Source organism: Montipora foliosa, chromosome 5 (genome assembly GCF_036669935.1).
Source record: "Montipora foliosa isolate CH-2021 chromosome 5, ASM3666993v2, whole genome shotgun sequence".
Taxonomy (NCBI): domain Eukaryota; kingdom Metazoa; phylum Cnidaria; class Anthozoa; order Scleractinia; family Acroporidae; genus Montipora; species Montipora foliosa.
The window spans coordinates 23,175,713-23,177,627 of NC_090873.1; positions in this window are offsets into that span (position 1 = coordinate 23,175,713).

The following is a 1,915-nucleotide window of genomic DNA, read 5'->3' on the forward strand; positions in this document are numbered from 1 at the left end:
GGAAAATCGTTGAGGTGTTCCCCGACAAGAGAGGATTTGTTCGCCGTGCGAAAGTGAGCAAGAAATCAGGTGTTTTTGAAAGACCTTTTGATAAACTCTGCCTTCTGGTTGAAGGAGAAGAATGAAGTGATCCAAGATGCCAATTTTGAACATTGTTTGACTTTAAGACTCAATTTCCAGATTGAAAACGTTGTTTTAAATTTCTAGTTCAATATTTTCCGCCGGGGATAAGTTTCTTAGTGTGCACTCAGTATAATGCAAAACTGTACTTAACGCTCCTATGGACTGGCACGCGTAGTTTCTGTTTAGATCTGTTTCATGTAAGTGACTCGACTTAAGCTGTCTCACACTTAGGGGCCGGTGATAGATCCAAACGCCTGCTCATTAGCGGGGTTGCATTCCTCTCTTAGGAATGCAGTTGTCAGTCTTTTTAATCAGGAATTTAGTGCTTAATTTATTCGTTCTCTTAGAGGTATTTAAGGCTTAATTTAGTCATTTCTAGGGTTCTCGATCAGTCATTTTCGCTTGTGAGTAGTTCTTGTAGTTTCGCTTTTTGCAGTTTGTTACTTTCTTCGCTTCAAGCAGTCAATATTCAGTTACCAGCTTCTAACAAATGTAAGTGTATCTTTTCGTCGAGTTTCTGTTTACGATTAGTTCATTTTACTAAGTAATTTTTGTATCTGTTTGTTTTCTAGTCTTAACCGCTTTTCGCTTTCACCGCATGGGTTGAGTTCGCGCCGTCATAGGCAGTTGAATGAAGACTAAAGCGCCGTGTTTGAGTTTTTATCGCTGGAGTTTTGTAGTCGTAAGAAGATCACACTGGTGACCAGTACTGCCTGATGTCCGTGCATCAACTTGAGGTGCCGGCTTTATTTCTCCATTTCCTCTTCAGTTCAAACTTTTCCACAGTTCTGTTTCTTCCAAAGAGCTTAGCATATTTTCTCTTTTTCTTGATAGCTTCTTTCCATTCCTGAGTCATGAAAGGAACATCTTTTTTTATCTAACTTTCATTTGCTTCTTTGGAAGATGATTGTCTAGTGTTTTTTGAAATAGTGTCTTGCAGATGAAATCTTTGTCATTTATATCATCGAAAAATTTCACAGACGTGCGAAGGAGCTGTTTCAAGTCTTCATTTAACTTTTTCACATCCAGTGTATTTGTACTTCGAAAAGTAATGATTTTGCTTTGGTGTTGGTGGACTGTTCTCTCATCAGGCCATCGACCAGGATCGCTATTAATTTTTCTGAAAAAAACCACTCCGTTTTGTTCGAACAAGTCTGGGTTGTTTGTTATCATAGCATCTATCAATGTCTCTGTTGAGTTTGTATGAAAAAATGCGGGTAGGATCCATGATTAAACATTCAAGTCCGTGCACCTCTTCCAGATCTGTCAAAATCTTACTGGTATATTCCCTCTGATTGGGCTACATTCTATCAAGATACAGGTCACCAGTAAATCCAGTTAATGTGAGATCCTCTTTCCTTGATAATTTGGTATAACCCTATACTTTAATGCTAAAAAGGATGTATCTCAGAACTGAATGATTTGTGGCCGCCATCTTTGCCAGTACCAATCCCCAATATTTTAACATGTATTACAGGTAGAGTATATAGGAGAAACGAATTTTGATAGAGAGAGGGTGTATGTGTGTCTCAAGAGAGCACAGTAAACCAGTTATTTTGAGGCTTTAGAGCCCTAGAGTGGATAAAAAGTGACAGATGGTTCCAAAAGTACAAACCAAAATATTCATCCCAGTAAGGGAATGTAAATTTGCTGAGAAGCGGTAATAAAGACAGCATGGAAGTGTTGGTCTGTCATTTACCTTATTTTGAAGTCTTACAACATAAATAGGATCATAACAAGTATATATCCCCACAGCATAGAAACATATGTGAAATGAGACTAGAAAAAAGAG